Here is a 13770-nt window from a genome sequence, read left to right as displayed (position 1 = left end):
CACACATATACACATATATGCAGACATTTCATGCACCTGCATGCTCTCACATGAACACATACTACACATACATGCAGACATTTCATGCACCTGCATACTCTCACATGCACACGCACACACACACGACACAACCATGCAGACACTTCATGCACCTGCATGCTCTCACATTCACACATGCACACATAGTACATATGCATGCAGATATTTTGTCACCTGCATGCTCTCAAATGCACACACATACATATCACACACACACATGCAACGGCATTTTATGTGCCCGGATTTCCAAGGCTGCATCACTGGACACACCACACCATGGGGTCCTGGACTCGGGCTGCTCATGGAGCCCAGCTGGCCATGCACACAGAGGACAGTCAATCAAAGCTGCTTCCGGAAGGGCTGGCCAGAGCCAGAGCTCGCTGGATTATGGTGACTTCCGCTGTGTGTATGGGGGGAGGTGGGGAGGGAGGAGGGAGCCTCAGTGCAGAAGAGTAAGCACCAGGGAGCCAGCTCGGCACGCGAGGGCACGGAAACTCAGCAGAGTAGAACCCTGCTGACCCTATAGTATTACAGCCTGGACACCTGCCCGGCCCTCACCCAGACCAGCTCAGCTCTCCTGTCCAGGGGCTGGAGAGCAGAGAAACCCCGGGGGAGAAGCCAGGCGCCCTGCCCAGCAGTGGCAGCTGTGAATCAGGAGGCAGCCTCGGTGTGGGTGATTAGTTCGGCTGAGTGTCCCAGAGACCACGTGAGCACGTGCAAGCCTAATTATGAGAGGTGTAAATCACTACAGGTGCAGTGTGGGCACATTCGTCAGGTTTACGACAAATACGACTTAGAGGAAGACGATCAGAACCCCTTTTTATTCTCCTCCGCCAGCCCCAGGGGAGCGCACAGCAGGTGGAGGGAGACAACGCAGGTCCCTTTGGGTCACATTTTAATTCTTCCTTTGCCAAATAGAGAGACATTATCAGGTTTCTTCCAGAAAAATGAACAAATTTGTCTTGGCAGAAATACAGCCAGCATGCTCTTTAGAATCGAGGATGGTGAGACCTCATCTTGCTTACTTTGGGCACGTCACCAGGAGAGACCAGTCATCGTGTTTGGTAAAGTAGAGGGTCGGTGAAAAGAGAGACCCAGATGAAATGGGTTGATACCAGAGCAGCAACAATGGGTCCCAACAGACCAACACTCAGGAAGACGATGTCGAGGCCGGCTGTACCAAGGGTCTCCTTCCATCTGAGTCCTGCTCACTGCTAGGTCAGCAGTTCAAACACACCAGCCGCCCCACAGGACAAAGATGTCACTAGGAGTCAGAATCGACCCGATGGCAGTAGGTTTGGATTTGATTCTGAGCCAACTCAGGAACCAATTACAGCGGGTTTCTAAGTAAAATTAAGAAACAATTCACAGAACAAATCCAGCTACTGTCATTCGATTAGGTCCCTCCCTACGTATGCGTCTGTAAGGGCTAAACTCACAATGCACATGATGCTGGGGGCAGGGAGGGCTCTTCCCCTTAACATCATTACTGGACTTCATTCCTTACAGGCTGGAGGCACTGATGGCAGCAACCATTTGTTCTTATTTTCCCCTTAAGGCGTTTGCAAATATGCTTAGAGGCCAAGGGACGCTGGGTATATCTAATAAATAAAGCCAGATAATTAATAGCCAGAGCAGTCTGAAGACCATGCCTCTCTGATCCTGAACTAGGTTTCTGAGAGAAAGCTGTTTCCATCCCCTCTCAACTTCATCCTTTGCAATACACAACAGCAAAGAACTTAGACTGAACATGGAGTAAAGAGTCGTCAAGGGCGTTTACAGATTCCACAGGAAGGGAGCAAGGATCAGCAGGACGTTCCTAAGTCATGGTGGGCTCAACAGTTCCACATGCCCTGCCCACCCATTCAGGGCTTCATGTAGGAAATCGCATCTGCTCTAGAACAAATCACAGTGATACACGTTCAGGCAAGAGCCAGTCCCTGGTAGAGGTGAGGTCTACAAACGTCAGCCGCCTTGGCAACAGTCCCAGAGTCAGGCAGGAAAAACAAGAGAAGACTCATCACGTGGGGTACACACCCACACACCCAATGCCCAGCTCAGACACACACAGGCACGTGACTCTTTCAGGACCGGACAACGCCAACACACGCAAACTCAACACCATGATGAGGGAGGCACAAGAGTTGGCTGAGACGGCTGGCTGAAACCCTAACCCAGATCTGTGGCTGTGCCCCCTTAAGTTACTGAGCCCCTTTCAGTGTAGTGCGTATCCCTGCCTAATCATTGTTGAGGGTTAGTAACAGTAGCACCCCAAATCCACTGCAATCCAGCCGATTCCAACTCATGTCAACCTTATATGGAGATTCCGAGACCCTACGTCTTTATGGGAGCCTTCATCTTTCTCCCATGGAGTGGCTGGTGGGTTTGAACTGCCAACCTTTTGGTTGGTAGCCCAACACTTAACCCACAGTGCCACCAGAGCTCCTCAGCAAGTAGCACAGACCCAGAAAACACAGTATAGTAACAGTTTACAGTCGGCTGCTAACTGAAAGGTTGTTGGTTCGAACCCACCCAGCGCTACAGAGCAGTTCTATTCGGTCACACGCGTCTCTGTGCGTTAGAATCAACTCAACAGCAAGTAGACACAGGAGAGGTCCCGGATTTGACTCAGATATGAACTGGAGGTCAGTGGTTCGAACCCACCCAGCGGTACCTCGGAAGAAATGTCTGTTTCTGTAACGATTCCCCATACAGGAAGCTCAGCTCTACTCCGAAACCCACGGGGTTGCCGAGAGTTTGAATCAACTCAACAGCAAGTGGTTTGACTTGGTCTGCAGACATAGAAACAGCGATTCCCAGTGGGCAGGGTAGATCTAGGGGGGCTGACATTGCAGAGGGCGAGAAATGACCTCCCGGTAGAGCTGAGTTCAGACTAAATAAATGTTCTTCAAAGCCATCTACGTGTACTGACTGGTACCACAGAGACAGATGGGAGAGAAGGAAGATGAAGCCACAACACACTTTTAGGGTCTAAACGTCCTTACCAAGGTCATGGTCATTTAATGCAATGGACTGGGCTGCTGCCCTCAGTGTAAGGATCTAAATAAGCTGACCGTCTCCGAAAGTGAGCAAGCACGAATGAGCCACCTCCTTCACCGCCACGCCTTTACGAGGAACTGCCCTTGGCACCACGGGAACCCCACACGGGATCCAAGAGGGGAGGGCCCCCAGAATAACACAATAGACAGGAGCAGACCTGGGTATCGGTGACTGTGTGGGTGTGGACATCAGCTGGTGGCTCAGGTGTACCCAGAGCTTGGAGTCTGGTGGGGGTCAGTGTGGGTAAGTCAGAAAGCCTTCTTGTGTGACCTCACAGTGCGTGCACGCCCTTCCCTAAGCCCCGAGTCTTGATTCCTGGGTGCAGAAAAGCGGTTCACGATGTATACACAGCAGAGGGATTTATCTCAGCAGCCCCCCATCAACCTGCTCAGCTGAAACAGAATAATCACCCCCAGACCAGTGGCTTCCAACTTTCCTTGTGACGTTCCCCTAAGGCAATTTAAAAATGGAGCGAATACTAATTTCACTAAATTTAGGTGTTCCCCTTAGGCAGCTGATTAAATTTCATGAACTCTTTCTCAGGCTCCCCGTCCAAATTCCCCACCACTCTCAGCTTCTGGGCTAAGACTGCTTGACCACCGTGTAGGGCCACGCGAACGTCCTCATGAGGGGCTCTCTCTCCCATCCCAGGGCCAAAGACCTCAGGAGGTAGATGAACATTAAAAACAAACAAAACACTGCCATCGAATCAGTTCCAATTCATAGTGCTCCATAAAGGTTTCCAAGACTAAATCTTTACGCAAGCAGACAACCTCATCTTTCACCCATGGAGCGGCTGCTGGGTTTGAACCTCTGACCTTGCAGTTAGCAGTCCAATGTCCAACCCACTGTGCAGCCAGTCTCACAAAAGCAGCAGCAAAGCAAATCAGCATACAGGAATGCATTCAGATCTGAGAGGTCATGTGATGTGTAACCCATCAACTCAATGAGGATTTATTTCCTAAAGTGTGAAAGCCGGTGTTGGGAGGTTTGTAATAAAACAGGCATCTCGTGCTGCCGGGGGCAAGGTAAAGGGTCTTTAACCATGATCATTAGCATTCTTCAGTTGTCATCGCGGTCCTTGCTGATGATGAAATCAGACAATCAAGAAGTACAAAAAGCGAAACACCGGTATTAGCTGGCAGACTGTGCTCCCTCATAAGGTCCGGTCCTCAGAACCACACTGAGCACTCGGGCCCCTCCCCGCCACGAGTGTGGGACTGCCCGCCGCAACTCTTCCTGCTCCTGGAGGTAACTTCTCGAGTTCAGTTTTTGGCAAAGTATATAATATCATATTGAATCACTGTGTCTGCATGTGTCTACGCACACACGTGTACTCTAAGCTTGTGCACGTGTGTACTAGTGCACATTAGGCCTGTGTACAAGCACATACATTGGCCTGCAGCTGTATGCACACACATGTACTCATGCACACACGTGTATACTCTGCCTATGTGCACACACATACACACATGTACGAGGGGGCTTCCAAAAGTCAGTGGAAAAACTCCATCATCTTTCCGTTCCATTTGACCATGGGTTTTTTTTAAGCCCCCGTGGATCTATTGAAATTGTGTGTGTTGTGTGTACCCACATATACTGGATCTCTGTGCATTTGTATGTCCACATATGCACTGAACCTGTGTATGTACACATGTATACTGTTATTATTGGTAAGTGCTGCTCATGGTGACCCTCTACAGGGTTTCCGAGGAGCAGCTAATGGGTTTGAACTGCCGATCTTTTGGTTGGCAGTCCAGTGCTGATTCTACAGCCCCACACACGGAGTCCCCATATAGATATTAAATTTTTGTGTATACATATATGTATGCAAAGAATCCTGGTGCTGATGTAGGGTAAGTGTTGGGCTGCAAACGACAAGGTCGGCGATTCAAACCCACCAGCTGCTCAGAAGCAGAAAGATGAGGCCGTCTGCTCCCTCAGAGCTTCCATCTTGGACAGCTCTACTTTGTCCTGCAACGTTGCTGGGAATCACGCCCCACTCAGTGGTAGGTTTTGGCCCGGTCTTTTATATATGTATACACTGAACCTGTGTGTGTGTGTGTACACATTTACACTGAGCCTCTTGCAGACGTGTGCATGTTGAATCTATATGCATGTGTGTGCACACACGTCTACATGAAACCTCTTGGAATGCACACCAGCATATAGTGACAGTTTGTGTGCATGCACCTGTGCGTACATGTGCACACATCTACTGACCTGTGTGTACGTGTGTGCACACCCATGAACGCACCCACAACTCAGCTCACGTCTTAAATGTAGCACTTTGGCAACATCTCAAGAGCTAATTCTTTGACTCATTTTTGGGAGCCCCAGGGAAGAATAATCCTTGGCGTGCGCTGCACAGAGCACAAACATGCCTGTTATTGGACAAGTCCATGAGAAGGTCGGCACGATGTCATGTCTACCCAGTAGAATGTTATGTGGGCATTAAACACGATGGTCAGTGAGGAGAAATGTGAGGCTGGCTGGTCGTAATGAATTAGTCTCAGAAGCCCTGCATTGGGTCGCTATGAGTCAGAACTGACTCAGTGGTTGTGCATTTGGTTTTTCGGTTTTAAGACAACACAATGGCGTTTGACAGAAAATGAGTTAGAAAAAGCAGGCACGAATGCACAAAATCCTGGTGGGCGTGTAAGTAGCCCAGCCCCCTCAGAAACAGCAGGTACACCTGATGATCTGAATGCACATACTCGTGGTTGGACCCAGAGGGACCCATGCTGCAGGGAGCAAATCCTGAGTGCAAGACCATCACAGCTGCTCCATGAACCACAGCCTCCTTAACCAAGAGACCAGGAAGCCACTGTGGCGCCCAGCAACCATGACTGAACATTCTGATCAAGGATTAATCAATAGATGAGTCTTGATCAAAAGGGGAAGCATGCGAAACAGAATCCCAAATTCTTACAGAATCCAGATTTATTGGGACTTCCTTCTGAGACTGGAGGAAGTTCCAAATCCATCACTCTGACAACATTTTCAAAGTCTCCCCTGAAGTCATCTTTAATCCAAACTGGTTGGCTTAAAGAATGCTTGCCACGAGCATTGTACATTCTTTTAAAGATGAGCTCAAATAGTTGGCAGTTATTCTAAAGTACAGGCAAGAAATTTATGGGGTTGTGCGTCTGAGTCAGAAACCCTGGTGACACCGTGGGCTGAGCACAGGATGGCTAATCGAGAGGTCAGCGTTTCAAACCCACCAGCCACTCTTCAGGAAAAAGATGTAACTGTTGGCTCCCATAAAGATTTACAGCCTCAAAGCCCTACACTGGGTCAGTACGAGGTGGAATCAGCAGTGGCTTCAGTTTTCGTTTTTTACTCAAGGACCCCTTGGCAGACCTGTGAGCTAAACGCTGGAAAGCTAACTGAAAACACCGGCGGTTCAAATCCACCTGCTGCCCTGAGGGAGAACGGTGAGGCTGGATGCTGCCATGTTTACAGCCTCAGAATCACCAGGGAGAAGTTTTGCCCGGTAGGATCGCTGTGAGTCGAAATTGACGTGGTCAGCGATGGTGAAATGGTCCGGGGAGAGACCATGGCGGGGGTGACACAGGTTGGAGAATATGGATCCGTGTTGTTGAATTGTACACATAGAAACAGATGAACGGTGTAAATCCACCTATACGTAGTTTCATTGAAATAAAAATGTAAAAAGTTTGTTGTACCAGCACGGAGCAGGGGTGATAAATGAACTTCTGGGTCTGGGGGACTCACAACTGAGCCACAGAGCGACGAAGGACAGAGAGACCTGACAACGCTCAAAAACAGGCAGAGACACACGGTGCACACGTGTGTGGAAACCCTGCTTTAACTGGAGCGGGGATGGCACAGCCCAAACTAGCACGTCCAAATCTACTACCGGCAAGTCGGTTCTGACTCAGAGCGACGCCGCAGGGCTTCCATGACGGTCAGCCTCTACGGAAGAAGACAGCCGCATCTGTCTTCCTCAGGGCGGCTTGTGGGTTTGAACCACCAACCATGCTGTTGGCTTAATCCACGGCACCACCTGGGCTCCTTATAAACACACACGGCATTTCAGAACACACTCCTTCTGTAGACAGGGCACAAGGGGTGAGAATGGAGAAAGGGGTCCTAGGGTGTCTTGGTAAGTCCTGTCTCCTATAACCAGGTGGTGATCGTGGGGTGGGCTTCATGGTTCATGTTACACACATTCTTTTGCATGTATCAAATATAAAATTAAAACGCATTTCATAAAACTAAGAAATCAAATGTTTGTATATAGCATGTCTGCAATTCCTAAACCAATTTAGGTGTTGGGAATAGCACCTAGCAATGACAAAAGAAATACACCAGGATGGTTAATAATGGTGGGGTTGGGTGGCTAGGATACAGGTAGTAGACCCTTACTCCCTTTTAGTTCGGGGTGTTTTTTTTCTCTCACGTTTGTTACTTTTATAGTTCAAAAAGGAGACGGGAACACCAAACATTCAAAAACAAAAACAGTCGAAGTCAAAGAACTCCTCTCAGAACAAAACCTAACCCCAATCAATGCCAACAGCAGCAGAGAAGAAAATAAGTAGGTCATAGACCACGGCTGAGTCAGTTCTTGGAGCTGAGCAAAAAAATATAGGCGGGTCCCGGCGTCTCCCTCAGCTTGGCAATGGGCCACTAGTTCTCCCTGACCCCAAGCTCTTCTTCAAGCTCAGACACCAGGACCCATGGTGGGTCCCGCTCCCTGCAGATGGCGGTAAAGGCCGCGTTGAGGCGATACTGTCTTTTAACAGGGGACTAAGCCTAAAACAACAGGCAGAGACTATCACAGTTCTGACTGAAGACCAGAAGCCGGAGGCTCTAGGACAGGCTCCTTCCTCGCCTCCTCCAGGACCTGCTGGTTTCAGGTGATTCTTTGGCTGTGACCACACCTCTCCAGTCTCTACCTCCAGCACAGACTTCACTCGGCGTTCCTTTCTCTTCTTGTATATTGCCCCTTTGTTCAATCTTTCAGTCAGTTCCAGTCATTTTCTTGCTAAATCTTCAGGATTATTTATATATATATGTGTGTGTGTGTCTATGACTCCTGGGGTGGCCTTGTAGGCTCAGCACTGAACTGCAAATCACAAGGTTGGCAGTTCAAACCCACCAGCTGCTCCTCAGAAACACTATAAAGGGTCACTATGAGTCAGAACTGACTTAACAACACTTAACAACAACAACATCATCTGCAAATGGAGTCCTGATTGCTAATCACAAGGTCGGCAGTTCCAATCCACCAGTCACTCCTTGGAAACCCTATACAGCGTCACTACAAGTTGGAACCGATTCAACAGTACGTAACAACAAAAATCATTTGCAAATAGAGAATTTTACTTCTTCTTTGCCAATTTGGATGTTTTTTATTTCCTTTTCTTGCCTTCTTTATCGCTCTGACACACTACTCTGAATAGGAGTGATGGGAAAGGCATCCTTGTTTGCTTCTCGTTGGGACTTATCCCCTTATAAGAACACCACTCACTGGATTTAGGGCCCACTCTGGTAGCGTAGTGGTTACAAATAGGGCTGCAAACCTTAAGCAGTCAGCGGTTCGAAACTACCAGCGGCTCTGTGGGAGAAAGATGAGGCTTTCTACTCCCGTAAAGATTTACACCCTCGGAAACCCCTGTACAGGGTCGCTATGGGTCGGAACCGACTCGACGGCACTTAACAACAACAACTGGGTGGCTGAAAGCAGAGAATACCAGAAAGATGTTTACCTGTGCTTTATTGACTACAAAAAGGTTTTCAATTGTATGGATCATGATAAGCTATGGACAACATTGAGAAGTATGAGTATTCCGGAACACTTAATTGTGCTCATGAGGAATCTATACCTGGACCAAGAGACAGTTGTTATTATTTGAACAGAACATAGGCACACTGAATGGTTTAAAATTTAAGAAAGGTGTGCGACGGGGTTGTGTACTTTCACCATACTTATTCAGCCTATGTGCTGAGCAAATAATCCGAGAAGCTGGGTTATATGAAGAAAAACGTGGCATCAGGATTGGAAGAAGACTCATTAAAAAGCTGCGATATGCAGATGATACAAAGTTGCTTGCTGAAAGTGAAAAGGACTTAAATATTTACTGATGAAGAGCAAAGACCACAGCCTTCAGTATGGACTGCGTCTCAATGTAAAGAGAACAGAATTCCTCACCACTGGACCAATAAACAACATTCTTATCAACGAAGAAAAGATTGAAGTTGTCAAAGACTTAATTCTTCTTGGATCAACTATCAACACTCGTGGAAGCAGCAGTCAAGAGATCAGACAATGTATTGCATTGAGCAAATCTGCTGCACAAGACCTTTTTAAAGCGTTGCAGAATAAAGATGTCAGCTTGAGGACTAAGGTGCATCTGAGCAAGCCACGGTATTTTTAATAACCTCATATGCATGCGAAAGCTGGACAGTGAATAAGGAAGACCGTAGAAGAATTGATGCATTTGAGTTGTGGTGTTGGAGGAGAATATTGAAAGTGCCGTGGGCTGCCAAAAGAACCAATAGATCTGTGTTGGAAGAAGTGCAGCCAGAGTGCTCCTTGGAGGCCAGGATGGCCAAACTTCGTCTCTCATACTTTGGACATATTGTCGGGAGGGACCAGTTGCTGGAGAAGGATGTCATGTTTGGTAAGGTAGAGGGTCAGAGAAAAAGAGGAAGACCTTCAGTGAGATGGATTGGCCAAGTGGCAGCATCGATGGACTCAAGCATGGCAACCATTGTGAGGTTGGCCCAGGATCGGGCAGTGTTTCGTTCTGTTGTGCATGGTGTTGCTGTGAGTCGGTACCGACTCGATGGCACCGTTACAACAACAACAACTGGGTGGCTCAAAGGGTTGGTATTCAACTACTGATCTAAAGGCATTTGGACCCCATCCAGTAACAGGGCAATCTGCTCACTGTAAAGGCGACAGCCAAGAAACCCCTCCGGAGCAGTTCTATGGTAACAAATGGGGCCACCACGGTCAGCATTAACAGCAATAGCATTGAGTCTGTGTTTTTAAGTTTTGAATCCCGAATGTCCACATCTTAACTAATTCCATCTGCAAAGATTCCCATTTCCACATGAGGTCTCATTTGGAGCTTCTGGAGAGACATGGATTTGGGGAGACACTAGTCAACACACTGCAGACCGTTCCTAATCACCAAGGACACGTTGAAGTGATTTTGATGGCGGAGACACGCGGCTGAGTCTGTGAGGCAGGCAGGCAGTCCCTGAGCGCTCAGGCACATCTCCCAGCCCATGGTCAGAGCCCTCCCTCTTGGAAGAGACAGCTTCTGGGTGTCTGCCACATGGGGCTCCCCCCTTCGACCCTGTAGGAAGCAGTGAGTCAGAGAGGAGGGGTCTGGTGCTAGGTGGTCAGTATTGTCCCCGCTGTGGTCACTTCACACCGATCTCCATTTGTTCTTCAGACGTGAGCTTCCCATCGTAAACTGTGCTAAACGCTATTTAGTAGCTAATTAACTTTCCATGTGCGGACCTCTCTAATTGCACGCGTTCCCCTCCTCCGCCCAGGTCCTCGGGGATGCCAAACCGTCCCAGGGCATTTCGTTCTGCTCGTCCCCAACTCCCAGGCACAACTTCAGGCTGACAACCAGCTGTCAATCACAGCCGTGGAGGTCAAGGGGGATCAAATTAGGAGCACACGCTCCCACCAAAATGGTGCAGTAACGCTTCATTTAAATAGAAACCAAAGAGGTTCCGGAAAATCATTTCTCCCCAGGAAATTCTTTGCCAGGCGGCAGAAGGGGTACCAGCCTTTGCTCCTGGGAACAGCTGATTTCCCCTTTGAGAGGTTCTGGGAAGAATGTGTGCGTGTCTTTTGACAGCAATGGCATCTGCCATCCATCACACTGCGAGGTAATCAGAAAATAAAAGCTTTTGATTAGCACTGCATAAAGCACTGCTGTGCCAATTACCACGTGGGCCGATGCAGGGAGGTGATGGCAGCAAGGTGGCCTTGGCTCCACACCCACTGACTCTGCGCCCGGAGGCACGGACGGCGGACTTTGTTTCCAGGGCAGGCTGTGCCAGTCTAACTCAGATGCAGAAAGACAAGGTTGTTTCTGGTCGTCCTTGAAGATGAAGTCCACCCCAAGATGGCTGGGTTTCTAATCCTCGTGTTGCTGGTGTTCCGACTCAGAGATGCCCCAGAGGGTTTCGTGGTTGGCACCTTTAGGAGAAGCTGGTCACCAGCTCCTTCTAGAATCATGAGTGTAATGGCTTCCAACACCATGGCTCCTTGCTGATCCTGACATATGCCTGGATTTTCACATCAGCAGAGTGGACAGGCTCCTTGATGATCCAGCATCCCCGGCAGTTATTCCAGTCCTGGCTGCAAGAAGCCATGTGACCTTGTCCTAATGCCAAGATGTCCCACCAGGAGTTCCTGGTGGCTGCACCAACAGTGAACGTGCTCAGCTGCTGTTCTAACAGAGCTTGGAGATTCAAGTCTCCAAGGTACCTCAAAAGAAAGTCCTGGCGATCTGCTTCTGAAAAACCAGCTCTTGAAAACCCATGGAGCACAGTTTTACTCTGGCACATGAGGGGTTGACCCAGGGGCAACTGGTGTTTCATCAGGAAAACCTGTGCTTGTCCCTTTGTGCCTGAATCTGATGTACTTTCCATGTTGGGGAGCAGAAATACTGGGGGCACCTCCTGGGGCTTACGGGTGTCGAGCAAGGGCTGGGTCACCCCGGCAGAGCCACACAGTCCCCACCCCACCCAATTCCTGTCTCTCATTAAAGGGTGGGGCCCCCACTGGGGGGGGGATGGGTTTCATTTCAGAAACCAACATCCTGGGAAGGTTTTCTCTTACTGCCCAGCCCCAGCGAGGAGGCGTGGCAGGACTGTCTGCAATGACGCATCCTGTTAGGTCAACAAGGAAGCCCAAAGCTGGACACAAGCTGAGCCCTTCCCAGGACTCGAGGGCTAGGTGGCGGTGGTATCTATGTCCTTCTGGCAAGCTGTCTGTCCCCTCTCGCCTTGTGGTATCTGCTGCTTTGTACAGTACCCCCTTCCTTCCTGCAGCTGTTTCCCTAGAAGGACCCCTCTACAGATTGAACTGTCTCCTCCAAACAGATGTGCTGACAGACCTGCGAACATGCCTTGCTCCAAAATAGGGTCATATTAAAGTAAGGCCTCAGCCGACCTGAGTGGTGTCCTAAGAGAGAGATACAGACAGAGGAAGGACAGTCCACACACCAAGAGACAGACACGTGGGACCACCAGAAACTAGAAGGATCATTCTCTAGAACCTTCGGAGGGCAAGTGTTCTAGTGACCCCTGAATCTGGCCTTGTCCCCTGAGTCCTGAGACAATAGACACCTGTAAGAACACATAGTCTATGGTACTTAGTTACAGCAGCTGCAGGAAATGGACATTGACCCCAAATGTGAAGGGGGCCCAGGCACCTCCATAGAGAGCCAGGCCAGGACAGGGTGGGGGGCTGTGGCTGGTGGTCTCTCATCCTTGTCCAGGCAAAACCAGGCCTCCAGCAGAAGCAGGTGACCAAAGCTAGTTTGCTCTGGTCAACATTGTTCCGGACATCTTGGTCTGGGTAGGGTGGGGGACAGTACCTCTGTAAGGCTGGCTATTGTAGGAATCTGCCAGTTGGGGTGGGTGGGCCTGGCCATTTTGGTTCTCTGATTTGTGATGGGGCCCCCCGTCTATGGCAGGACTCTCAGTCCCACACTGGCTTTGAGTGGTTGACTCTGAAAGTGGGTTTAGGTCAGAACGCAGCGCTGTAGGGTCTGTGGGGGAGTGGTTGTATCTGCACGCAGGTAAGTCTGTGCGCCTATTACTGTGTCCAGGACAGGCTTGTCACCACAGTATGTTTGGCAGACAGCAGTGCTGTATCACCTCTGGGCATCCAAGGGTCTCTGCACCCACCCAGCCCCCTCAGCAGACCCCTTGCACGGGACGTGGGACGACCTTTGTCCAATGCACAGGAGACAGCTTGCATTCACACCACAGGTCCCTGGGTCCCAAGGAAGGCCTCAGGGCAGTTGGGTATCAGTGTGTATCCATCCACCCCTCCTCCATCCCTACAAGGTGGGAGGCCGGCACGCTGGCTGGAGGCTGTATCCGGCACAAATCTACCAGATCAGCATCTCCCACAAACCAGGTACCCGCTCTTTGTTCCCGAACTGCTGCAGGCCACGATCCAGACAACTGAGCGTGAATGGAAACTTTAACCAGCCAGCCTCACCAGGAGGGTGCTGGGAAGGTGTGTGCATGTGGCAGGGAGCTCTTGGATGGAGAAGCTCCATTCTGGATCCCCCACATGTGAGTTGAAGGGACCAAGCCAGGCTGTTAAGAATCGAGTGATCATTCCAGGTTTCTGAATTCCCAGAGGAAAACAGGTAAATAGTCTGCTCTCCAAGTTCACAGAAGCTCTGGGGAAGACCTATTTCAGGATCTAAAGTCGACAGGTCCTGGGAGCTTCTCCCCAGTCTCCTGAGGGCCCAGCAGCCAGGTACTCCACTCATACACCTGGAAGCTTGGACTGGGATTGAACAGCTTGTGTTGAGAGCAGCAGTGGATGTCAGCCTCCCTGTGGGAAAGCCCTCTGGGGAGAGACCCAGGCTTGAGGTCAGAGGTCGGTCACGGTGCCTGGGTGTGGAGTTCCTTTTAGCCCTGGCAAAGGTG

General features: G+C 49.7%; 1 protein-coding gene across 2 annotated transcripts in view; it reads right to left on the bottom strand.

Annotated features, from left to right (window-relative positions):
* Positions 1–13770, bottom strand: part of TBC1D16 (TBC1 domain family, member 16) — an 82461-nt gene that overhangs the window by 39478 nt on the left and 29213 nt on the right. The gene's annotated exons all lie outside the window — the stretch shown is intronic.

This window comes from Chrysochloris asiatica, unplaced genomic scaffold (assembly GCF_000296735.1).
Source record: "Chrysochloris asiatica unplaced genomic scaffold, ChrAsi1.0 scaffold00132, whole genome shotgun sequence".
Classification (NCBI taxonomy): domain Eukaryota; kingdom Metazoa; phylum Chordata; class Mammalia; order Afrosoricida; family Chrysochloridae; genus Chrysochloris; species Chrysochloris asiatica.
The sequence above is the reverse complement of the archived record's forward strand: the minus strand, read 5'-3'. Positions and strand labels throughout refer to the sequence as shown.